We start from the raw sequence: 26,439 nt of genomic DNA, 5'->3' as shown, positions 1-26,439 counted from the left end.
CTACCTTAATATCAATCACATCCGTCTCTTCTTCTCCTTCTGTATCTTCTACCTTAATATCAATCACATCCGTCTCTTCTTCTCCTTCTGTATCTTCTACCTTAATATCAGTCACATCCGTCTCTTCTTCTCCTTCTGTATCTTCTGCCTTAATATCAGTCACATCCGTCTCTTCTCCCTCTGTATCTTCTACCTTAATATCAGTCACATCCGTCTCTTCTCCTTCTGTATCTTCTGCCTTATTATCAGTCACATCCTTCTCTTCTTCTCCTTCTGTATCTTCTACCTTAATATCAGTCACATCCGTCTCTTCTCCCTCTGTATCTTCTGCCTTAATATCAGTCACATCAGTGTCTTCTTCTCCCTCTGTAGCTTCCCACATAATATCAGACAGACCTTTTCCCTGATTAAGAAAATAAAACCACACATATCTTTTTTATTAAATGTAATCTCTCTCACCTTCGGCTTTTATTAGTTGGCAAACAAGCATTAGGTTGACATTGGAAAGATCGACATTTGTTTTCACTTTTTTTTTATAGATGACATGTGCCGACATACGGTATGTCATTCCAATACCATCCACTAGGGTGTGGAGGGAGAATATGATAGTGTGCAGAGTGCACTGAGCCGTGCGAGGGGACGCGGTGCACTGATATGGTGTCCATGGCAACTATGTCAACATTTGGGACATGCAGACCCTGCTTCAGCAGAAGCTGTGCAGTAGCCTCACAGTGCCTTGCCGGGAGAAGGTGCCAGCAGCGGGGTGCAGTAACCTCCATGGAGTCCATATATGAAGGGGTATAACACAGCTGATATGTGATATTGTTATTATTAGATAGAGGAGAGTAGAATTGCGAATAAGACTTTCTTTTTCTTGCGGCCCGCACAAGACTTGATTATTCGGCCCAGTAGAGATTTTGAGTTTGACATGCCTGATGTACACAAGAAAAATAATAATAATAATGGTAATAATATTAATCACAACACTGATAATCACAATGTTATAAATATTAATCAAAATAACCCTTGGCAAATTTCGTGCATTATATATAGATTCTAATAATTGGGGTTAGAATAAACAAAGAATTGTCCAATCCTATATTATGCGGATATTGGGTAGAAAGGGGGAGCCTCTTTATTGGGGTATTTGAAATAGGTACAGATGACCGCTCAGTATTGAGGTGGTGGGTGCACCCACGTAAGGCAATTGTAGGTGATGAACAGGAGCACAGTGTACGGGTGCCGCCACCAGCCGGGACCGGCTGTCACAATGGCGATTGACAAAGGGATGTCTGTATGCAGGGAGACCTCAGACTCCAGTGATCGGTTACACAAGGTGCGGCCGCAGCCGCCAGCCAATGTCAGCTGTCGCACAGGCAATATTGGGTGGAACGTCTCATGTAACCGTGGACCTCCCACTCACCAGCAAGTTTAAGTCTGCACAGTTCCTTGCGGTGTGCGGTATCCACACTGTGACCGCGTCTGTTTGGGGGACAATGGAAAGTCCGTGTATAATTACTGGTCAGTCCGGATACAGAGAGGGAGACCACTGAAGGGACAAGAAATGCTGCCTAATGGCGCTCCGGGCTCTTGGTGCGTTTCTCCGTCCTAAGGGCTGGCAGTTTTCTCAGAAGAGGAGCACAGGGGTAGATTTATTCTCTGGCGATCAGGGGAATATGCGCTATCCCCGTGCCTTAAGGCAGGGGATAGCGCTTCCCCTGATCTATCACACCTCCTGGCCGGGTACTTTATCGGCGGCGCTGTGGGCCAGTAGGCATAGCGCAGCTACGATATTTGCCTGATTTATGAACGGTCAGCATCGCCGACCGTTCCGCCGCCTGCAGCTATCGACTTCGACAGCTGCAGGCGGCGATGCCCTACGCCCACAGCAGGGACAGCGCTGTCCCTGCTGTGGGCGTAGGGCATCGCCGCCTGCAGCTGTTGGCGCTGAGATCTCGTGTGAGTAGCGAGATCCCGCGCATGCGCAGTCCAGCCGGCCGGGGAGGAGCAGACAGCACTGACGCGCTGTCAGCTGGAGGGGACATCGCTGGAGGTCCCCCGCTTCGGCGGCAAGATCTTAGTAGATCTTGTCGGTGTCCCCTTCTGCTCCGCCTCGCTAATGAGGCGAAGCGGGGAGTATTATAGTGGCGCTCTTAGCGCCGCTATAATAAATCTGCCCCAAAGGTACTTAGAGATAGCACCGATGGCAATCCTTACTTCAATTTCCTATCAGCATGTCCCGACTTCTCTCTCATCCCTCGCTCGCATTTTGGGTGTCTATATTGACATAGGTGGACATGAAAACCGTATAAGTGCACTGTGTCTCCTCACTTGGCTCGCCACACTCGGAACACTATGATATTCTCCCTCTATGTCCACTGAATGGTAAAGCATGAACAAGTTGGTTCTAACAAAAAAATCATGAAAAACTAGTGTCGATCTTGTCGCTGTCTACCACGTTCCCATCGAGCTTTTACTTGCGTCGATCTTCTGTTACTGACGATCTAGCCTATGTTCAGGCATCTAACACCACACGTCCCACCATTAGTGGCCGAAGACGTGATTTCCATCTAGACCTCATCGATCAGATATGGTCAGGACACGTTCACCCTATGCTAGAGAGCCCTTCTCACTGCTATATTATGCTTTCATTATGATCATCGTATGGAAAGCATTCACGTTTTCATCTTTTAATGATGTGGGTCTGGTTTCACTGTCACAGGGCACAAGACTCTGATCTACATATATTATATAACACTCTCAGGACACCAGAGGCTGCTCCACCTGCATTATAACCACAGAGCACAACAGTCTGCGCCACCTATACAACACAGTAATATTAGATGTGATTACCTGAGGCTGCCGGACACAACACTGGATCCCCACGCTGCCTCCTCCACAGCCCGCAACTTGTTATCAGTGCTGGTAACTCTGAAATGAGAAACCGTTAAGTGAAAAAACTGTTGGCAGAGTATATAGCGGTGCTTGTGGCGTCGGCAGAGTATATAGCGGTGCTTGTGGCGTTGGCAGAGTATATAGCGGTGCTTGTGGCATTGGCAGAGTATATAGCGGTGCTTGTGGTGTTGGCAGAGTATATAGCGGTGCTTGTGGCGTTGGCAGAGTATATAGCGGTGCTTGTGGCGTCGGCAGAGTATATAGCGGTGCTTGTGGCGTCGGCAGAGGATATAGCGGTGCTTGTGGCGTCGGCAGAGGATATAGCGGTGCTTGTGGTGTTGGCAGAGTATATAGCGGTGCTTGTGGTGTTGGCAGAGTATATAGCGGTGCTTGTGGCGTTGGCAGAGTATATAGCGGTGCTTGTGGCGTTGGCAGAGGATATAGCGGTGCTTGTGGCGTTGGCAGAGGATATAGCGGTGCTTGTGGCGTTGGCAGAGTATATAGCGATGCTTGTGCCGTTGGCAGAGGATATAGCGGTGCTTGTGGCGTTGGCAGAGTATATAGCGGTGCTTGTGGCGTTGGCAGAGTATATAGCGGTGCTTGTGGCGTTGGCAGAGTATATAGCGGTGCTTGTGGTGTTGGCAGAGTATATAGCGGTGCTTGTGGCGTTGGCAGAGTATATAGCGGTGCTTGTGGCGTTGGCAGAGTATATAGCGATGCTTGTGGCGTTGGCAGAGTATATAGCGGTGCTTGTGGCGTTGGCAGAGTATATATCGGTGCTTGTGGTGTTGGCAGAGTATATAGCGGTGCTTGTGGCGTTGGCAGAGTATATAGCGGTGCTTGTGGCGTTGGCAGAGTATATAGCGGTGCTTGTGGCGTTGGCAGAGTATATAGCGATGCTTGTGGCGTTGGCAGAGGATATAGCGGTGCTTGTGGTGTTGGCAGAGGATATAGCAGTGCTTGTGGCGTTGGCAGAGTATATAGCGGTGCTTGTGGTGTTGGCAGAGTATATAGCGGTGCTTGTGGCGTTGGCAGAGGATATAGCGGTGCTTGTGGTGTTGGCAGAGGATATAGCGATGCTTGTGGTGTTGGCAGAGGATATAGCGATGCTTGTGGTGTTGGCAGACGACACACTTTTGGAGGCTTAGCGAGAATGTAGGTTTATTTGTAGTGAACGCAGAGCGAACAGGATAAAGGGTTACCTTGCATGTACAGAATATAGCAGTGTATATCACAGGCAGGTGTACACGGGTGTATCGGTGCAGGCACTTATCGTTATCCTGTAGCTGCAGTAGATAGATGGATTTCTGGCCGATGTCAAATACGTTTGCCATTGATGGAGGAGAACCAAATGGTTTCCCTCAATCAAAAAAACCTGTGTAAAAAACTGGCGGCCCTGCAGTGCTGTAGCGGGGAACCTGCGGCGCTGTCATTGTGTATAAAGCTGGCTGCGGCCGGTGGGGTTCCTGCAGTGAATAGAAAATAACTAGCGCTTCCCGCGCCGCTGTGCGCATAGCGCTAGTTATTTTCTATTCACTGCAGGGACCCCGCAGGCCGCAGCCAGCTTTATACACAATGACAGCGCCGCAGGTTCCCCAGCGGCACGGACACCCCTGCCCGCTACAGCACTGCAGGGACGCAAGTTTTTTACACAGTTCGCTGGGGGTGAGGGGCGAACTGCCGCCCTCCAGGTGCCGGCCCTGTAGCCACTACATGGGTGGATTAGTAAATGGTTGGGGGAGATGTAAGCGTCATTAATCTGTCCCCCAGACAGATAGAGAGAGAGAGAGTGAGAGTGTGTGTGTGTGTACACACATATACACAAACACATATAAAAGTACACACAGATAGAGTGAGAGAGAGTGAGAGTGTGTGTGTGTACACACACATATACACAAACACATATATATATAGAGCTGATAACTGCACCCTAGCCACATCACATAAGAGGAATGCAGTGGTCAATGAGCTCTGACCATTGCACCATATGAGAAGTGTTACTGCGCAGCAATAGACAGTGCGATAGGGGAATACATGGCATGCTGCACTGTGGTCATGGGCACCGGGAATTACACCCACTCACCGGGTAGATTACTGCCGACCCACCTTCACCGAGTCACCCTGCTGCGGCTGCCTGACGCCCCCGGAAGCGAGGAGGGGGAGGGGCTGTTCGTTGACGGGAAACATCCCTGGGCCCAGAGCGAGTGCGCAGAACGGTGGAACGCACAATCCGGAAGACGGTTGGAACGCATAACCAGGAAGTACTGACTACTGTGTGTGATAGCGGGCGACGGCGGCGGATGAGTGTCTCCATAGACAGGGGGGGAAGATGGCAAAGAGCCGGTGATGTTAATATACAGTGAGTCTCTGTGCAACGCCCGGGAGCTGCTGCTGCTGTTGTGCTCCCGGCCTTACACGTGTGCTGTGGGGCTGTGGCTGAGGGGGGACATCATAGCTGTATATCCCAATACAGTGACTGGGGCCCTGTCCCACCCTCTGCCATAGGCTTGTTACCAGCAGTGTGTGTCCTGCCTTATCCTGCAGCCCTTCCCTATGGTATTAGGGCAATTCCTCATAGCGGGGCCAGACTAGAAGTAAGGGTCTTCTTCATATCCAGACTCCCTGTATATCACAGTGCCCTCACTTATTAGGGGAGAGTGATTTAAAGATTGGAGACATCAGAAATAATACCCCATTCACAGTGTCCGGCCTGTGTCTTATGAGCCTAGCGCCGCCCTGCTGGCAGCATTTTGTTTATGGACAACTCTCTTCCAATTGTAATCAACAGGTTGGCAGGAGAGCAGAGACTGTGGCACACATCACCATGGTAACAAGTGGCAAAGCTATGGGAGATTGTAAAGGCTACTAGGTGCCATCCCTGAAAGGGGCACTCTAGCCTAATGTGCTAACAGGGGCAGAGCTGATATAATACAGAGGCAATATATTTGCCACAGTGACGTCACATGTAACGCTAATACTAACACAGGGGCGTGACTGGGGAGGTGAGGGGTCTGGGAGCGTCACAGTGACATCACTCTTATCTCTATCACTGACACAGGGACCTGACTGCAGATGTGACTGCTGGGAATGGGACATTATACAGTAACACCGGGGGATGTGACTGGAGAGGTGACTGCTGGAAATGGGACATTATACAGTAACACCGGGGGATGTGACCGGAGAGGTGACTGCTGGGAATGGGGCATTATACAGTAACACCGGGGGATGTGACCGGAGAGGTGACTGCTGGGAATGGGACATTATACAGTAACTCCGGGGATGTGACTGGAGAGGTGACTGCTGGAAATGGGACATTATACAGTAACACCGGGGGATGTGACCGGAGAGGTGACTGCTGGAAATGGGACATTATACAGTAATACCGGGTGGGATGTGACCGGAGAAATGACTGCTGGGAATGGGGCATTATACAGTAACACCGGGGGATGTGACCAGAGAGATGACCGCTGTGAATGGGGCATTATCCAGTAACACAGGAGGATGTGACCGGAGAGGTGACCGCTGGGAATGGGGCATTATACAGTAACACCAGGGGATGTGACCGGAGAGGTGACTGCTGAGAATGGGACGTTAGACAGTTACACCGGGGGATGTGACCGGGGAGGTGACTGCTGGGAATGGGGCATTATACAGTAACACCGGGGGATGTAACCAGAGAGGTGACTGCTGGGAATGGGGACATTATACAGTAACACCGGGAGATGTTACCGGAGAGGTGACTGCTGGGAATGGGACATTATATAGTAACACCGGGGGGATGTGACCGGAGAGGTGACTGCTGGGAATGGGACATTATACAGTAACACCAGGGGATGTGACCGGAGAGGTGACTGCTGGGAATGGGGCATTATACAGTAACACCGGGGATGTGACCAGAGAGGTGACTGCTGGGAATGGGACGTTATACAGTAACACTGGGGGATGTGACCGGAGAGGTGACTGCTGAGAATGGGACATTATACAGTAACACCGGGGGATGTGACTGGAGAGGTGACTGCTGGGAATGGGGCATTATACAGTAACACCGGGAGAGGAGTCTTGGTGATGACTGTATCATTTTGTCAGGTTCCTATAAGGTGTGTGTAAATGCCGGAGTAAATAAAGGAACACAATGATCTGTACAAGGATGACATGATGAGAATCACCGTCACCTCAGATCACTGGGTAAGAGGATTATTCTGATTGATTCGGTCCCCTGTGCGTTTGCACGGGGGACCAATGTTTTGCGCACGTGCAGATGCAGGGTGCGAGCAGGCGCGCCAATCTTCATGTTCCCCGCCCCGTCATTATTCTAAAAATCTTTCATAGATCATGTCTCAAGAAGATTTTTTTCCTATACTAACCTGACTAAAATATTTGTGGTTTACCACACACCTTTAAGTGAGTATAACCACTGCCTGAATGACAGTTCTGTACTAATTAAGTCAATTTGATTAGTTCCGGGCGTGGCTTGGCTGAGCTCCTGAGTGGCGGTGGGAAGCGTGAGCTCCGCTAGAAATCCTGTGTATATATCCTGCTAGCGGCAGATCGGCCGCCCTGCTCTAACCTACGATTGCGTCTGGTCCTTCCCTGAGGGTGGTGAGCTGCTCGGCATCCGCGGTGAGAGGCTGGAGTGGTGGCGAGGGAGACTTCGGCCTGCTTGGGTCCGGATGGGACGTGTCCGGGCGCCATCTTGAAGGGAGTTAACTAGTGGCGCACTTCACCAGTGGCCATCCGACTGCAATCCCCGTCTTCCTATATAGTGGTGGGACCTCTGTCGGACTCCTGCTGCAGCGCTTGAGTGCTTGGACGCCTCTTCGGTGGATGGCTACTCGGGGGACTATACTGCGGGGCCCTCCGATTCCCTTGCTGTGCAGCCTGCACCGCGGCCTCGGCTCCGCCTGTGCCCCTGCCAGTGGTCCTCTGCCTCTACATCTCTCCTGTAGTGGGGGATATATAGTGCTTCTTGCCCTTCGGCGGGGCCACTGGTCTCCATCTCTCTGCAGCGTGTACGCCGTCTCTGGGACCTCCTGGAGCGCAGCACCTCCCGGAGTATTGGAGGGGTCAGCTTGCTAATATAGGCTGAGATCTGTCTCTATCGCCTGCCGGATCGAGATTTCTCTTGTTGTCCCCGATGCTGGTACAGCGAATCTTCAGGCTTCATCCCATCAAAGTGTGAGATCTCCTACAGCCCCTGTTGCTGTTTTGCCTCCTAGAGGGTGCCGGCCAGATATTAGGTATGAGTCATTGAAGGAAGATCATATCGTCCAGGACCCCTTTCCTACCTGCCTCCAGCACTTCTCTATACCTTCCTTGGCTAACTGCCACAATCTTGGACTCCTTAACGCAGTATTTCTGATCCCCATATATGTATATATATATTTTTGGGACTCTGTGCGTATCCTGGCGTAAATGAAGGAGGGACTGCTAACCGTTTGGCTTTGTTGTGGGGTAGGGCCTGGCCGGACTAATACTTTGGTCTCTTGTTACACAGGGGTTATTTTTCAGCTACCTCACAGGTTGCTGATTGGGACAATTTATGAACTTTGCTATGCAGGAGGTAAAAAAATAAAAAATGAAGGCAAGAAAGGGGTTCCAGGTCATTTGAGGTTAAGTCAACCTGGCTCTCCTCTTTTTCCACTGGGTCTAAAATCACAACTGTTTTGTTCCAGTTCAGTAACCCAAGTATGCCCTGGATCAAGTGACGGGATAGGCTGTGATGTCACTAGTTCTTGTACCTGGACAGGCTACATTATCAATGATGTCACCGGTTCCTGGAAGTGGTAGGCTGCATTCTCAGTGATGTCACTGGGTCCTAGTGAAGTGATAGGCTACATTATCAGTGATGTCACCGGTTCCTGGAAGTGGTCGACTTCATAGTCCGTGATGTCACTGGGTCCTAGTGAAGTGATTGGCCACATTATTAGTAATGTCACTGGGACACACACACGCACACACTCACACAATAAAACACAGGTTCTCAAAGTCAATCCTCAGGTCCTACACAGTGCATTTTTTTTTATGTCACCTCATAGAATCAAGTGAAATAATCAGCTCCCCCTGTGGATCTCTTAAAATGTGTCAGTCAGGGGGGCTGACCTGCTTCTCAGGAGCTCCTGCGATCCCCAACCTAACTTTTACCTTTTTGCCCACCTACTGTACCGGTCCTGCCCCTTACCTGCACCCCTCCTGACCCCTTCTGATTCCCAACCGCCTCTGACCCCAGCTGCAGAGCCGGGGAGCGCTTTTCAGCACTTCTGCAGGTTGCGGCCTGGTCTGGAGGCCGGAGCCGGGACCTCGATTTTGAGCCGGCGTGACGTCGATTTTGAGCCGGCGTGATACCACGGACCGCCGGGAAGCCGCGCACGGAGCCGATTACAGCAGATAAGGTTGGTGTGCTCCCTCCCCCAGCTGCTGCCCGACCCTGCTGTCCCCTGAAAGGGATAGAACTGTCCCCGCCGACCGCCGCAGACCACAGCGGCGGGCGTCGTAGTGGCAGGTGCTGGAGACGGAGGAGTGTGCACTCTGTCCTCACCGCACCTCAGGAAGCGGGACAGCGGCACCCCCTCGCCCGCTTGTAAGTACCCCCCAGGGGACATTCATCCCTGCACCGCGCTCCTAGACAGCCAGAGGCTGAAAACAGCAGCCATCAGCCCCACACTATCACAGCCACTACACAAGCTGGGCGCTGTGTCAGGGCCTGCCACCATCACAGTGTACTCCACTGCAGCATCTCCCCCTAATCCCCTGGGAGTTACCAGCCTCTGAAAAACCCACCCTCCCAGCGCTCCTTCTCTGCAGATAAACCCTCACCCCATTCTCCTTGAGTGTGCAGACAACTCTATACCCCACAAGCAAAGGGGTTTGGGCTGTACCCTAAACACACCTGCAAGCCCACTCTAGTATTCATTACATCTCCAGATCAGATTGCCCTAGCTGAGCCTGCCTTCACTCAGGTGGGGAACCTAGTACGGGCAATAACCAAGGTGATTTACAAGTGCCCACCGTAACAGCATTGAGATGTGAGCATCCTATCTCTGCAGCTGCCACTCGCTAACACTGCGCTTCTAGCAGCAGATATGCCAAAGTGACCTGCGGCTTTACCCCCACGGTACCAAACACTCTCTCTCTATTCAGTCCGAGTGCTCCCCATATCACTATGCCTTCCAAGAAAGCCAAAGACATTGTGCCCTCTAAAATATCCCTGTCATCCAGGAAGCCCTCCCAAACTCCTATACATCATACCAGCCCCCCAAAGCATATATCTACTCCCTTGGGAGCGATTAACGAGATGGCCTCTCCTACTGGGAGAGCCGGGATCGGTACCGACTCTGATGAACTGGTGACAGTGAAATCCCTCTGCCAGGTCTTCTCCGCGTTCCAGGCGGAGATAGCCAAAGACCTAAAACTAGCTATCCGTGAAGTCAAAACAGAACTGATAGCTTTGGGGGACAGAACTGATCACCTGGAACGGAAAATGGAGGAATTGGTCACATCCCATAATGATCTCATAACATCTTATGACCGGCAACAACAGGAGATAAGCCAATTTAAAGCCAAACTAGCGGACCTGGAGGACAGGTCTAGACGTAACAACGTCAAAATCAGAGGCATCCCTGATTCTGTGGCCAACTCAGAGCTAGAAGACTACGTCACCACCCTATTTTGCAAACTCCTTCCTACCTCAGACCCCAAAGATGTTCTGATCGACCGCATTCACCGTCTCCCAAGAGCCAAAACAGTCTCTGCCGATCTACCCAAAGACACCCTCCTACGAGTCCACTTCTTTACAATCAAAGAGCGAATTTTAAGAGCTGCCCGAGAATCCAAGAATACTGACACATTGGGAGGCCTCCAGATCTTCCAAGATTTTTCCCCCGCAACCTTGGCTAACAGAAGAGCATACGCTCCCATTACCACTGCACTCCGCTCTCATGACATCCGGTACCGCTGGGGGTTCCCGTCAAGCTGATTATCTACCATGAGGACACCACCTACACCAAGGGTGGCCAACCCGTGGCTCTCGAGCCGCATGCGGCTCTTCTGGTCTTAACCTGCAGCTCGGCGATCCCCCATGTCATGCTTACAGCGCTGCAGCATAAGGGAGTGACACGGCGGCCAGCACATGAGCTGCCTGCCACCAGTGTCACAGGCTGCACCAACAGAAATTGAGCCGCTCTCTCCCTTCTCCTGAGGAGGCGACAGGATGAGGAGCGAGTGAGAAACAATCAAAGGGGGAGTGTTGCAGACTAAAGGAGGCATGTCATGGATGACTCCGGCCCAGAGGATTGGGGGTGGGCTGGGGCAGAGGGACAATCTGGAGGGGGAGCAGGGCAGGTGCTAGAGGAGTAGCAGGATAGACTGGAGGAAGAGTTGGGCAGGCTGTGAGCAGAGCCAGCTTTATCCGCTCAGCAGTATAAGCAAAGCAGGGAGGCACTGTGCTGGAGAGGAGCTCTCCCTGCTATGCATCCCCTCTGGCACTCTCCCTGCTCTGCATCCCTTGTGTGGTGTACACAGCAGCTGCTATCTGTGTCAGGGCCCTTCTGTCTTGTCCTCACCGCTGCTCCTGTCAGGGAACAGCATCTCACAGTCAGTTCATTGTTACATTTTAGATCATCTTGTGGGTCTATCATGACGTGTGGCTGCTGGCCAAACAATATCTCGAAGGGGGACAGGTTAAGCGGAGCCCTGGGAGTGGTCCTAATGCTATACAGCACAATGGGCAGTGCCTCTGGCCATAGTAACACTGTTTCGGCCATAACTTTACCCAATTTATTCTTAATATTACCATTCATTCTCTCAACTTTGGCGCTCGCTTGGGGTCGGTATGGAGTATGAAGTTTACTATTAATTCCCAGGAGTTTACACATGACTTGGAAGACTTCTCCTGTGAAATGAGTGCCTCTGTCACTCTCAATAACCTTTGGGATACCATATCTACAGACAAACTCTTGACATATTGGGTGACATTCTATGCTCTGCGATTAGCGCGATTTTGCGGTAATTAGACCACAAAATGGCGCTATCGCATTTTCCCATTAAATCGCAGATTTAATGGGATGCGCACAGGGGCTAAAATCGCATATTTTGTGCGTAAAGGTCTGGTGAATAAAAATGCGAGATTAATTCGCATTTTTATCGCATCCAGATGTTTGCGCACAGAAAAGTATACAAGTCGCTTAATTAATGCTATGCGCATTTGCACATCGCATTATTTAAGTGACTAATTATCGCACTTATTTCAGACCTGGGTCTGTTAGGTGAATTAGGCAGAACCCTGCACAGATCGCAATGTTCTGTGCAGGGTTCTGCTTTAAAAAGTCAAATAAATGGTTAAATAAAAAAAAAACGAGCGCGGGGTCCCCCCCCCCGAGTGTAACCAGCCCCGGGCTCACTGAGCCGGTGCTGGTGACATAAAATCAGGGTCCCCGACAAATAGGGGTCCCCTTGATTTTATGAAACCAGCACCGGGCTCAAGGTCCGGCGCTGGTTCCCAAAATACGGGGGACAAAGTGACTAGGGGTCCCCCGTATTTTAAGAACCAGCACCGGACACAACCAGCCAGCAGGGTAATGCCACAGCCGGGGGGAGACTTTTTATACAAGTCCCCCCGGCCAAAGCATTAACCCCCTGGCTGGTCAGCATGGGCAGGGGTCCTGGGGAAGTGGGGACCCCCCCAATGAAGGGGTCCCCCCCCTCCAGGACTTACCAGCCCATGCTGATAGTCCGGGGCTGTCCTCCATGCCCCTGGGCTGTGGGCATGGAGCTGATGCTTTGTGTAAAAAAAAGAATGATAACTATTGTTTTACACTGGCGAACTATCAGTCCCAGCAAGCCTACCCCGCATGCTGGGACTTGGGGAACCACAAGTCCCAGCATGCGGGGCATTAAAGTGCCTGCTGGCACTTGTAGTTCTGCAGTGTAAAAAATAGTGCACAAAAACACACTGACACCCTGTGAAATAAAACTTTAATACACACAAAACACACTGATACTTACCTACCTTGAGCCCGTAGGTCGGTCCCTGGATCCTGGATTCGTCCTCCGGGGCTCCAGGGCAGAAGAGTCCGGTTCCGGGGCCTTGGTCCTGGTTCCGGGGCTGGTCCTGGGGTTCCGGGGCTCCTGGCGTGAAGAATCCGGGGTCCGGGATCCGTGGTAGTCCAGAGGGGTACCTAAGGAGGAAAATCCTACTCACCTGCTCCCCGGCGGCGACCCCTCCGGTGACAGCGCTGCTCCCGAATGGTACCCGGCTTGAAGGAGTTGGTCCGGCGGTGAGATGTTTCCTCCTCGACGTCTGTGAACAGAATGATTTCTCGGCCAATCAGGAGCCGAGAAAGTCGGCTCCTGATTGGCCAGAAATCATTCTGAATATAGACGCCGACGGAGTAACATCTCTGCTCTGGATGCGCTGAGATGTTACTCCGTCGGCGTCTATATTCAGAATGATTTCTGGCCAATCAGGAGCCGACTTTCTCGGCTCCTGATTGGCCGAGAAATCATTCTGTTCACAGACGTCGAGAAAGCAACATCTCACCGCCGGACCAACTCCTTCAAGCCGGGTACCATTCGGGAGCAGCGCTGTCACCGGAGGGGTCGCCGCCGGGGAGCAGGTGAGTAGGATTTTCCTCCTTAGGTACCCCTCTGGACTACCACGGATCCCGGACCCCGGATTCTTCACGCCAGGAGCCCCAGAACCCCAGGACCAGCCCCGGAACCAGGACCAAGGCCCCGGAACCGGACTCTTCTGCCCTGGAGCCCCGGAGGACGAATCCAGGATCCAGGGACCGACCTACGGGCTCAAGGTAGGTAAGTATCAGTGTGTTTTGTGTGTATCAAAGTTTTATTTCACAGGGTGTCAGTGTGTTTTTGTGCACTATTTTTTACACTGCAGAACTACAAGTGCCAGCGGGCACTTTAATGCCCCGCATGCTGGGACTTGTGGTTCCCCAAGTCCCAGCATGCGGGGTAGGCTTGCTGGGACTGATAGTTCGCCAGTGTAAAACAATAGTTATCATTCTTTTTTTTACACAAAGCATCAGCTCCATGCCCACAGCCCAGGGGCATGGAGGACAGCCCCGGACTATCAGCATGGGCTGGTAAGTCCTGGAGGGGGGGGACCCCTTCATTGGGGGGGTCCCCACTTTCCCAGGACCCCTGCCCATGCTGACCAGCCAGGGGGTTAATGCTTTGGCCGGGGGGACTTGTATAAAAAGTCTCCCCCCGGCTGTGGCATTACCCTGCTGGCTGGTTGTGTCCGGTGCTGGTTCTTAAAATACGGGGGACCCCTAGTCACTTTGTCCCCCGTATTTTGGGAACCAGCGCCGGACCTTGAGCCCGGTGCTGGTTTCATAAAATCAAGGGGACCCCTATTTGTCGGGGACCCTGATTTTATGTCACCAGCAGCGGCTCAGTGAGCCCGGGGCTGGTTACACTCGGGCGGGGGACCCCGCGCTCGGTTCTTTTTTTACACCTTGCCCTGTCCTGCAAATGTGCGATTTTCACACATGAAAATCGCACATTTTCAGGACTAAAAACAGCGCACCACATCGCCGCAAATCGCCCCTATTCGCACTTTTCAGCCTCCAATGCGCATCACATTTAATATTGCGCATTTAGGCTGAAAAATGCGATTTGAAAATAGGCGATTTGCGGCGATATGGTGTGCGAATTAAACATGCGCATTTAGCGTATAGCATAGAATGTCACCCATTTTCTTAGCTGTAAAGGTAGCAGTGTTGGAGGCAGCGGGGAAAGCCTCCACCCAATTGGAAAACATGTCAACACATACTGGGCCTTATTCGAGTTCACTCTTTCTGACAAAATCCTTCTTAGATGGACAAAACCATGTGCACTGCAGGGGGACAGATGTAACATGTGCAGATAGAAATAGATTTGGTGATTTTTTGGTGATTCTTTGCAGGGTAAATACTGGCTGCTTTATTTTAACACTGCAATATAGATCTCACTTTGAAGTAAAACCCCACCCAAATCTAATTAGATCTGCACAAGTTACATCTGCCCCCCTGCAGTGCACATGGTTTTGTCCATCTAAGAAGGATTTTGTCTGAAAGAGTGAACTCGAATAAGGCCCACTAACACATACTTTAAATTTCTACAGGGTGGTAACTGTATGAAGTCGATTTGTATTACCTGGAAAGGGCCTTCTGTAGGAGGGATGCGGGATGGCTCTGTTGGGATGGCTTTTCCAATGTTCTTCCTCAAACAGGTGAGGCATGACATTGCCACTCTACCTGCTTGAGAAGCGAACCCTGGTGCACACCAGTAGGCCTTCCCCAACTTGCACATACCTTCCTTCCCGAGGTGTGTCAGCCCGGGAGCCGCCTCAGCTAGACTAGGAAGGTATGCCCTGGGGGCTACTGGTTTTCCATGTCCATCTCTCCAGAGTCCGGTGGACTCCTGACCACATCCCTTCGACTTCTATGCTGCCCTCTCCTGTGGGGAACACAAATTCTGCATGTCTATCAGTTTTGATGTGGATACCATGTTAAGTGTGCAAAGATTCGTAAGGGAAGAAGAGATATTTACAGGGCATGCGGCCCTTTTCTCTGCCTCATCAGCGCGGCTGTTACCAAAGGACACCGGGTCCTTCTCTGATGTGTGGCCTTTGCACTTGATAACAGCCACTCTGGTAGCTGGATAGCTCCCAGGAGTCTTTTGATATATGACGCATGCACCACTGGTGTGCCAGCAGCCGTCATGAAATTTCTGAGGCGCCATAGGGCCCCAAAATCATGCACCACCCCAAAAGCATATCTGGAGTCTATATCTGGTATATATGTTAACTGACTTCCCTTTGGCCAGTTCACATGCTCTGGTCAGTGCCACCAGTTCCGCTACTTGTGCAGAGTGAGGTCGTCCAAGGGGTTCAGCTTCCACAATACCTTCTCCATCTACTACCGCGTAGCCTGTGCACAGCTCTCCCGTCTCCGTTTGTCTATGACAGCTGCCATCAGTGAATAAGGTTATGTCTACCTCACTTAATGGGCTGTCACTTATGTCAGGACGTGTTGTAAAGGTCTGATTCAGGTAGGTCATGCAATCATGTTTGTCCTCACTTTCACTAAACTCTGCCTTACCATTTACAGCAACATTCCCATCAACCCCCACCCTTTGTGCCTTGGAGGGCACATGATGTAGGAATGTGGCTGGGTTCAATGTGTTGCATTGCTTTATGGTAATATTTACTGGGGCCATCAGTGCCAGTTCCCACTTGGTGAACCGTGCTGAGAACACATGGCGAGTTTGGGCAGAGTTTAGGAGAGCAGAAACAGCATGGGAAGCATAAACAGTTAAATCGTGTCCTAACACCACATCCTCACTCTTGTTTACTAGTTGTGCTATTGCAGATACTCTTTGTAAACAAGTTGGGAGTGAACGTGCTACTGTATCCAATAGGCCACTGTAGTACGCTACTGGTCGGTTGGCATCACCATGTTTTTGGACAAGTACTCCTGCCGCACACCCAGCTGATTCCTTACCGTACAATTCAAAGGGTTTCCCGTAATCTGGCATTTCCAGTGCTGGGGCCTTTGTTAGGCTCGCCTTTAATTCCTCAAAGGCCAGCTCGGATTCCTCAGTATGAGAGACCCGATCTGGCTTAGTGGAGGAAACCATTTCTTGTAGTGGTAATGCCAGAATAGAGAATCCTGGGATCCAATTGCGACAATATCCACACATGCCTAGGAACGTACGGATCTGCGGCAGTACCATGTTTTGAATCGCTTGGATTTGGTCGTCAGTGAGGTGTCTCAACCCTTGGGTAAGACAGTGGCCCAAATATTTAACCCTGGTCTGGCATAATTGTAATTTATCCTTCGATACTTTATGTCCTGTCTCTGAGAGGTGTATCAGCAGCTGTCTAGTGTCATCCACTGATGACTCCAGTGATTCAGAACACAACAATAAGTCATCAACATATTGTGCTAGTATCGAACCACTCAAGGGTTGAAAGGATTGTAAACAATCATGCAAGGCCTGAGAGAAGATGCTAGGGCTGCCTATGAATCCCTGAGGGAGTCGGGTCCAGGTATACTGTACTCCTCTGTAAGTGAAAGCAAAAAGATATTGGCTGTCAGGGTGCAAAGGGACAGAGAAGAAGGCAGAACACAAATCAATGACTGTGAAATGTGTACAGTGAGGTGGGATTTGCATCAGGATGACAGCTGGGTTTGGCACTACGGGGAATTGGCTCTCAACTACTTTGTTTACCCCTCTTAGGTCCAGCACTAATCTGTATCACTTCCCCCTACACTCTTCTTAACAGGTAAGATGGGACTATTGGCCGTGCTAGAGGTTCGAACTAGGATTTCTTGTTGGAGTAATTGTTGTATCACTGGGTACAGACCTAGTTCGACTTCCGGTTTTAAAGGGTATTGTGGTATTTTTGGGGCTAACCTGCCTTCTTTTAAACGGATTTCTACTGGAGCTACATTTGCCATTAACCCAGCATCCTGTCCATCTTTAGTCCAAAGGGAACTCGGTATTTGAGCTGTAATTTCAGCTACCCTAGATGGATATGAATCTATAACAGTTGAATGCAACATTAACCTCTGAGTAGTGTCCAGCAAATCTTGTACTTCCTGTGCAAGGTTTTTAGGAGTATCCAAAAATACACCATCAGGGGTGCAGTAGATGACACATCCCATCTTACATAGTAAGTCTCTACCCAGGAGGTTGGTCGGAGCCACTGCAGCCAACAGGAAATAATGTTTGGTATGCAGAGGCCCGATTGTAACCTCTGCTGGTCTATGGGTAATGTTGCACTTTTCCTGTTACCCCAATTGCTGCTACCGATTGATCAGTGAAACCCAAATTGAGAGGAGTGTTGAGAACAGACCTGGCCGCCCCTGTATCAACCAAAAAGGTTTGTCTTACACCAGCTACATCTACCTTTACCTGAGGTTCTTCTCTAAGGTGTTGTGTCAATCTAACTGGTTGTAGGATACAGGTATGCATGTAGAAAAGAAAAAGCAAATCAGTTTAACTGTGACGCACTCCTACTTCACAAAAAAAGTCAAAATTGACTAAAATTCAAATGAGTTTATTAAATGATTTATAATATTAAGTATCACTAACAGGTCATCATTATTTTAATAATAATTTTAAATTTTTAATATATATTAAACAAGGTTTGACCCGATAATTTGTGTCCCTGTGTCAGGGATTACAATGGCGAAAATGTTAAAATAAGAAGAATGATAGATATAGAGAAAAAGAAATTTGTAGAAAGATTAAAATTATTCTCTGTTGGCCGTTTAGTATAGAGTGTTTCTGAAATGGTTCCTGTTATCAATTCAGGTAAGTATAATGTAAATTGAAATGTAATAATAAATGGGTTTTTATTCCCAACTTTGCCGCTAACGTTGTCTAGTCTTTTTATTTTTTATTACTTAGTTAAGTGATCAGTAAAAGTGACACATTCACTGTAATGCTACCACCATGGAGTGTGTACTATATTAGTATAAGCTTAATCCTGTGAGTGCGTTATTTAAACCGCACATCAGCTCAACCTTGGCCCTCAGATGGACTTAAATATCACGTGTATCTTGAGGCGGTTATTTATTTCTCAGAGGGTGATTTCCACTATACACATGTATACATTATAATCAAAAAATGTCCATGCGCCAGATGGGTACCAGATATGAGAACGGGTGGTGACCTGCCGTTCAGAAACACTCTATACTAAACGGCCAACAGAGAATAATTTTAATCTTTCTACAAATTTCTTTTTCTCTATATCTATCATTCTTCTTATTTTAACATTTTCGCCATTGTAATCCCTGACACAGGGACACAAAATATCGGGTCAAACATTGTTTAATATATATTAAAATTTTAAAATTATTATTAAAATAATGATGACCTGTTAGTGATACTTAATATTATAAATCATTTAATAAACTCATTTGAATTTTAGCCAATTTTGACTTTTTTTGTGAAGTAGGAGTGCGTCACAGTTAAACTGATTTGCTTTTTCTTTTCTACATGAATTTCCATTTTCTAATCAGTAGACGGCACCCTTAACCTAGGAGGATAGTGATTATATATAATAGACTTCCCATAGGTTGGCTTACTGCCATTCACATATACATTAAAAATCGATATTAATATTCTACGTACCATATATGGTGCGGGTCGCTCACACTCTCTCTTTACAGGATACAGGTATGACCTGTTTCCTATTGTCGCAACTGTGTTGCCCTTAGAACGGAGTCAGCCAATAAATGGGGTGGGGGCATGTTGAGTGACCTGTCTGCCTCCTCCCAATGTCTTGGTGTTGAGTATCTACGTGTCTCACCCTGGTGAGGCACCCAGTCCCTTCTATGTGTGTTATTTCTCCTGGGGTTTCCCGACCTGCAGTTTTTGGCAAAATGTCCCTCCCTGTTGCAGTTGTAACACACTATTGCCCTTTTACCTGTATCTCTGGTGATTGTGTGATGCGTGGTCTTGGCTGGGGCATTACTAAAAGCTTGGATGCTAACAGTCATCAACTTTTCTGTTTGCATCTCTCGGCTTTTCTTTATGTGTCTGTCATGGTCGACAGCAGATTCCCTTAGGGCATCTACTGTCATTCCCCGCCAATTGGGGGAAGATGTCTGGACCCTGATTTTCAGGTTTTCTCTAAGCCCTTCCACCAGCACAGAGACAACCATTTCCCTCAGGTGGGGATTATCCTTAGGTTCGGAGACACCAGTGTGTTTTGATACCGTTCGCAAAGCCCGGTTGAAATATTCGCTAGCGGACTCACTATCCTTTTGTTTGATGGTGAATATCTTGCTATATTCCACTGCTGTAGGAATATATACCCCCAATTGTAAGTTGATTAGGCGTATATTTTCCTGGTTGATCTCATCATTTATTTCCTTGTCAACCTTCAACCCGCTATCCTGAATGAATTTCTGGATGTTTATGTGGGTAGGGAGACAGGCCTTCAACAGGATTCTCCAATCCTTATTGGTGGGTTCATCAAAATTTCCCAGATCCTTTACAAATTTCTGACACAGTGTCAGATCTTTCCTAGGATCAGGGAAATCTGAAATGATGGACCGCATTTCTAACCGTGTCCATGGATTTAACATGGATATTTTCCTTGTAGGTATCACTCCGTCTCTGTCTGCCTTACCATAAGGAACCTCCAGCATGCGTACAGGGTACGTTTGTACTGTGTCCGCATTGCTGGGTCCAGGCCCGGAGACAATTATCTCTATACTGTGTGGTGCTTTCTTACCTGGATCTACAACTGTGTTGTTGACAGCAGCTGTCTCCTCTTCCTGGGCTGGAGCTGCTGCAGCAGCAGTTTTTGCTGATTCATCCTTCCCTTCATGCATGTTAATTGCATGGGAGATGGCTGACGTCAACAACATATCATTTTCCTCTGTGGTTTGTAAGGGGATAAAACAGGGTACAAGTTAGTTACATGTGCATTTTTGTTCATTTCCTGTTTGATGGCCATTGCCCCCTCTGGCATATATGGAGGGGGGGGGGGTGCGGTTGCAGTTGCATTCCTAGGGCTGATTGTATTTTGCAGCTGCTGAACATCCAATTCCCCTTTGATTCTGACCTTCCCTCTGCCACAAGTTAAGTATCTCATTATGTTTCACTCTTTTTCTACGTGATGAGAGTAAACATATTTTATCTTTAACCGCAGATAAGATTTCTGGATCAAAACTACCAACACTTGGAAATTCTAATAGGCTTCACTTGGTCATATTCTTCCACTTATTTAGGTAAACAACTGCTGGTTCACCATACTTCATGCTCATTATGAATGCCGCCAATCCTTTGGGCGGGCGTAACTCTTCCCTACGTAGCACAACCTCCCTGTGGGCCTTATTCTGATCGGTGCGGCCCGATCAGGAATATGCGGCCGCGACCGTGCAGGCGAATCCCCGCCTTCCATACTGATCGCCACCTCCGTCCGTACGCGGCTATGTGGCGATCCGCATGAAATTGGACGGGGATACGCCTCCTCCGTCTTGGGAGCAGCCCCTGCATTCGATGGTCGCCGAACATCGAATGCAGGGCCGTACGCTCCACCAGGTCCCGCCAAACAAGACCACACGGACACTTGTCCGTGTGAAATCATGTATGGGGGCGGGCAGCTGACATCCGGCGATGTCAGATGCCCGCCCCCTACACACGCGTCACGGCCTCATTACCATGCATACGCCCCGCGTTTGCATGGGAACGCCCATGAAACGCGGGGCGTATGCATAGGGTAATGAGGCTAAGTAGCCCCTCACGCCCCTCTACGCCCCCTGTGCGGCGTGTCAAGAATACGTGCGGCGAAATCGCCTGCACATGCGCAGAGTGACCTCTGCACATGCGCAGACGATCACCATCGGCGGCCCGTACGCATGCGGAGAAATCCGCACCGATCAGAATAAGGGCCTGTGTGAGCCACTATTTCCCATTTTTCCAATTTGGTTTATGAGAACTAGTAGTTCACAGCTAGAAGAGGCTGGTGGGTGGTTTGTCTGTGAGCAGTACCCAAAACACTCCTTCTCAGTAGCGTGAAACTTTTCTGCAATTAAGCGTGAAGCACAATCTACGAGGATCCTATTTTACTCAATCACCACAGTCTTTTGGCTAGCGACAAATCGCTAGCACGCCTCGCAGCGGTGCGGCCGAAATTCGCAGAACACAAAAAACTTGTTTTTCCTGTATCCTGCAAAATCTGTATTTTAAACGAGGAGCTAGGCAGATCCCTGGGTACTGATTTCACTCCTGTACCCTTTCGATAGATTCAAATAGGCGGACCTATGAAAGGGGCAGTTTTATGGGTACGTCGTCACGCACCCCCTGTATGTCCTATTTCAACACACTTCCTACTCTGATTTCTATAGCGCTATGGGTCACACTGTCATGCGCCTGTTCACCCAATGATTTTCACACTGGGTGCTATTTTCACCTGGGCCTTACACAAAACTGAAATATTTCTGTACAGAAAACGTTCCCTGGTTGGTAGTTTTTCACCAGATACTTATGCGAGTATAAACCCCTTTAACGGCTATAGGAATCTATTAAAATAATGCTTGAATTGCTTGTTTTTGGAAAGAAAAATGAACCGAAAAGACTATCGTATTTGTATTAATTACTGCTTTATCACCAGTAAGTTAATATACTGTTAAATAGAGCTTGTAATTAATACCAGCCACCCCTGTGCTGCGTGTGCAGTACCTGCGAACAGACACATATGCATGTGTCTTTGTTCAGTCCTGTTCACAGACCGCCAATGGATCGGCCACACACGTGTTCTACAGTGTATTTGTAAGGTTGCAATCAGGTTCCGCCAAACGCAGCAATTGCGCAGAAATGCAAAATAAATCCCGTAATAAATCCGTAAATTACGTACAAAGATGCGAAAATAAATCCCGCACTAAATCCGTAAATTACGTACAAAGATGCAAAAAATGCCTAACGTAAGCACGTGTGCGTACCTTACGTAATACACTGAAGACGCTACACGTTACTGTAAAGGCCCAGGACGTCACGTGGCGGAGTCCCTGGTCTTGTAGTAACGAACAACAAAAGATTATAGTTTTACACAGAAAGAATCCTCTATGTACTATAATAAACACAGACCTTTGCCTTCACGCGTGCGATACCTTATCACACGTGCACATGTACCGTAACTATAAACAAGCAATTCAAAACACTATACCCCGTTAAGCTATTTGTGGCAGATAGAAGTACAACCTACTTAATATAAACACTGTATATACTTTAAGCACGTCATTTCTCTTTGAACTTCACTTATACCTCGGATTCATACGCTAGCACCTTTCAAACTCTGTACTGCCGCCGACTTGGCCTTTCCAGCAATGGTTAAATGATCAATTCCACCCTTTTGCTCAAGTACTGCGCTTAGTATAATGTTTTAAAGGATGTAACGCTTGGACGCAGCCCTCAATTATCAATACCGATATAAAATAACCAGACGGATAACAAGTGAAGTGCGCAGCTTACGTACTCTGTCCGTAACCTGCTGACCCTTTACTCCTAGCTACGTGCGAACAAAGCATAGCGCAGCATAGTGAACCTTTCTCGTGTATTATACACGCTAGACCGATACTTATAAATCAGTATCCTTTCGCAGTACTTAGTACCCAAACTGTGTACACCGTAAAGGACAATGTCCGTAAAACACCTTTGTCGCTAAATGCGAATAAAAGTCAAGGCAAGGATTTAACTCAAAAGTAAGGAGATAGAGTCTCCAAATAATGTATTTAGTCCCTAGCGGACAGCAGGGGGTTACAGAAAGATGAACACAGTTTAACACAAGATACAGTTGGTTTAACAATACTAAATATGCTTTATACTACTAGGGGAAAAAGAAACAGATAGCTATAGATGACTATAGAAATATACATACAGGAATGCAACCGTTTACCGTCTCATCTAATGCGCAGCGCAGTCCGGTCGAGCTCGCTAGGTTCTAATAGAACTTAGCCCGGTCAGGATGAAGTGGGGAAAAGCAGTGAAGAAGTGACCGATCCAGCCCAGGGATCGCTACTTTTATAGTGTCCACACAAAGAGGGGTCAAAGGTAGTTTCCATTGGTCAGGTGTTCAAAAGTCAGGTCCTCGTGGATTGGAGCAAAGGAATGCACTTAGAGTGGATTGGTGCAGAGGGAATGTACTTCGGTCTTCTGGCAACATCATAGGGGGTCGTAAATCAACCACAAGAACCGGTTACAACTTGATCCTTTGTCTTCCTCGGTTCATGTGGCAAAAGTACATAGAATATGGATTTTGTCCGTAATTATTAGACATTAGGACTTGCGAACTTTTCGCTACGACCAGAGTGCTGCACATAGGACACGGAACATAAAGATACTAAATATGTATAGAAACAGTCGTGTATTATTGGTTAAACTATGTGCTGTGAACTAAACCTTCATTTAACTATATTTTATTTTGTGTAAGTGTGGGATATGAATTTATGTATATTAGTATGGAAGCGCTCAAGGTTCTTTTTGTTACACAGAACTTGGGTATTATAATTTATTTGCGTAACTCTGCAAGCCAAAATGGCGGCCATACCATTCTAAAATGGCGTGTATACAATTCAACTTTAACAGTCATCACTGGTGTAGGCTGTTCGAAACGCGGGTTTGTGATGGAAGTCACCCATTGGATGCTACTCCAAAGCCTATCCAATGACTGATTGTATGTACTCAGCTGAGTAGAAGCTCAGCTGATGTATATCTGGGCACAGTATAACCATCGATGGTTATACCATTATATGTGTATAATGCGATCAGTAGCCATCACATCTCACAATCGGATGGTGGAAATCCAGCAACCATTTGATGCCGCCTTCAAAAGTCCATCCTTACTCAGAAAATGGAAATTGCTTCTCATCTGTGTGACTTCCTTCATGTGTCACAAGACCTGCTGTGTGTGTAAAACATCCTGAGAACGCAGACTTATTTATGTATTGTTCGGACTCTGGGGATATCCCCGAACCAACACCCTGACTCCGTTGCCTCTAGCTGTGGTTGACGGACGCGTGCGGTGCTAGGCTTCACCTATAATAGCCGCGTTCGAAGGAGCTGGTTACGCCGGCTCCAACCCGGATGCCACCAGGTCTTATGGGAGACAATGCGTCTGCCAAGGCAGAGGGACGGCAAGGGGAAAGCTAACTAAAGCCCAAACGCGGGACAGGGAACCCCCCCCCGAGACTTATCTGCAGTGATGCTGGAGCAAGCTGGTATGACTAAGAAACAGCAGGAACCGGCAGGACGCTCTGGGAACCAGGAACACAACCAAGAATTGACAAGCAGGACAAGGAGCTATAACCGGTGTCTGTTCCCAGAAGACGCCGGCTATTTATATATATCTCGGCTATTTTATTTATTCATATCTCGCACCCCGCCGGCTGTGACGTCAGCCGCTGTGCGAAGGGTGGAAGTTCGGGTCGTTGCTAAGCAACGCCCGACACTTCCGCCCCGACGTCCGGCAGAAGCCGGGAAACGTGGCGCCGCCCGCTGTGTCCAGTGGCTCTGGCGCTGTCCTTTGACAGCGGTGCCCCCAGAATCTGCGGACACATGGCGGCGCCTAACAGGTATACTTTATAAGACTTGAATATAATGGCAAACGCTGAAATAATTTCACTCCAACACCAACTTGTAAAATATAGAAAAAATGCTTTACTTGAAGAATAATGAAAATTATTAAAACAAAACTTGATTACATGTATTGCAAAGGCCAAAGCAAACTTAACACACTAAAAGATATAATATTATTGGACTAAGTTCCTTATTCTAGTTCACTCCTTCTGGCAAATTCCTTCTCAGATGGGCAAAATCATGTGCACTGCAGGGGGGCAGATGTAACAGGTGCAGATAGAATTAGATTTGGGTGAGTTATTTTGTTTCTGTGCAGGGTAAATACTGGCTGCTTTATTTCTACACTGCACTATAGATCTCACTTTGGAGAAAAAACCCACCCAATTCTAAATGCACAAGTTACATCTGCCCCACCTGCAGTACAAGTGAACTAGAATAAGGCCCTAATTCCTTAATAAAAAAAACGGTACTTGTGTAATATCTGGGCGCCCGATTTTGTGATTGTATGCCTTACCTTAATCCATACAATCAGATGGGATTCAACACGATTTTCCATAGGATTCAATGCTAACATGGTCCTGTTTATTTCCCCACTATCCAAGTGGGCATAGAGTTGATTTTATAAAGCGTGGCGAGCGCAGCGAGGGGACGCGGAATACATTGTAAGTAATCTGCGGCCCCTCGCCACGCTATATAAAATCAACTCTATGCCCACTTGGATAGCGGGGAAATGAACAGGACCATGTTAACATTGAATCCTATGGAAAATCGCATCGCATGCGATTTCGATGCGATTTTCCGACCCGATCTTAAAATCGGGCGCCCAGTTATTACACAAGTACCAAAAAAACCTTAACCCAATAACAGAAGACAGAATCAGCCAGTACCTCAGGGATAATTACCTGCACCCCCAGCTCCAATCACGTGCCCTCTGAACTGCTTCCTCAATCGCTTAACCACTCCCTCTTTATGCCCAATATTTATACTATATTCAGCTCAGTTACTTCTTATTCATATGGGCTAAAATGTGATTGGACCAGTCAGTATTGACTTAATGATATTATAATAATTCACGTCATCTAGGACTGGTAACTAGGCAGAGAAATTTTGAGGTCTCCTAGACCTGGAGGGCCTTGGGGTCTAAGCATGCGTACCCAGTTATCTGGTTAGTTCCCATTACTGTAGACAAAACTGTGCAGACTGACTGTCTGCCCTCGTCTTCTGTTCTATCAATACTGCATTCTTAAACCCAGAAAACCAAAACAATTCTCCATAGAGCCCCGTACACACGGGGGAGATATATTGCTGTTTCTCTTTAGCCCCGTACACACGGGGGGATATATCGCTCAGTGTCCCGTTTGCATCAGCGACCAGAGATGGTCGCTGATGAAAAAGAAACTGCCGGGGTAGCACTGCAGTGGTAATCAGCTGGTCGCAGGAGCATGTTCCTGC

General features: G+C 48.4%; 2 protein-coding genes and 1 long non-coding RNA gene across 4 annotated transcripts in view; 1 reads left to right on the top strand and 2 right to left on the bottom strand.

The window, feature by feature from the left end:
- LOC146010058 (uncharacterized) overlaps positions 1–26,439 on the top strand; it is a 341,065-nt gene that overhangs the window by 262,325 nt on the left and 52,301 nt on the right. The window lies entirely within an intron of this gene.
- LOC146010115 (uncharacterized) overlaps positions 1–26,439 on the bottom strand; it is a 65,467-nt gene that overhangs the window by 7,113 nt on the left and 31,915 nt on the right. The gene's annotated exons all lie outside the window — the stretch shown is intronic.
- Positions 460–5,084, bottom strand: LOC146010122 (uncharacterized). The gene is made up of 3 exons (XR_014444728.1): positions 4,979–5,084; positions 2,854–2,931; positions 460–932 (listed from the first exon to the last, which is right to left on the bottom strand). It is a non-coding gene; the product is annotated as an uncharacterized LOC146010122 (long non-coding RNA).

Source organism: Crinia signifera, chromosome 6 (genome assembly GCF_055691185.1).
Source record: "Crinia signifera chromosome 6, ASM5569118v1, whole genome shotgun sequence".
NCBI classification, from domain to species: Eukaryota; Metazoa; Chordata; class Amphibia; order Anura; family Myobatrachidae; genus Crinia; species Crinia signifera.
This window is presented reverse-complemented; position numbering and strand designations above follow the sequence as displayed.